Genomic DNA, 739 nt, shown 5'->3' on the forward strand with positions numbered 1-739 from the left:
CGTAATGAATTCTTATTACGAATTTATAAAGCAGGAAAACCGAGCCTCATAATTTCATTTCATAATATGAAAACAAAGCCTCTGAGTAGAGATCTAGTGATGTATCTTTCTAAAAGCTTCACCATTCTGCCACTTCTTCCTGTTTTTTATTTCCAGTGAATAGGTCCATCTTCCATAAACAGACCATTTATAAACTTTTACCTTGTCTGGTATCACTACTATGGAGAAAGGTTCTTGTTCTTTCCTTAAGCAAGAAATGCCAATCGTATTCGTGTGGAATTAGTACTATATTAATTTGCGAGCCTATAAAGACATACAGTATACTGCATATACATAAGAAATGGAAAAAATGGTAATGTAACAATCTAGCAGTATTTCTGTAGTTGGTTGACGATATACCAAGTTCGGATGTGGAGAGTGGAAGGATTTTCTATGTTACATAACGGAATTTCAACGCTGAATGAATAATATATTACTTTTAACTCGGGTACTTTCAGAGCGCTTCTCCGTTTCATTAAGCTACTTTTGGTTAAGACTGTTGTCTGAGGCTGTCCTTGCTAAAGTAAAATAAGTATATAAAGAGAGGGAACTTAACTGTGTTCCGTAAAGAAAAGGAGGACATTATTGATCACAATGTTCAAAATTAACATTGGAAAAAATATTTGGTTAGCATCCTCCACCTTTCTTGGAACTTTGTGTGTATGTTTGTTTCGATGTAAGAGCCTGATTTCCAGCCAGT

The 739-nt window shown here is 34.8% G+C and overlaps 1 protein-coding gene across 1 annotated transcript in view; it reads left to right on the top strand.

Moving 5' to 3' along the window:
- Positions 1–739, top strand: part of LOC119586303 — a gene marked incomplete at its 5' end in the record, with an annotated part of 12,688 nt that overhangs the window by 10,998 nt on the left and 951 nt on the right.

Source organism: Penaeus monodon, chromosome 21, assembly GCF_015228065.2.
Source record: "Penaeus monodon isolate SGIC_2016 chromosome 21, NSTDA_Pmon_1, whole genome shotgun sequence".
In the NCBI taxonomy this organism is placed as follows: Eukaryota; Metazoa; Arthropoda; class Malacostraca; order Decapoda; family Penaeidae; genus Penaeus; species Penaeus monodon.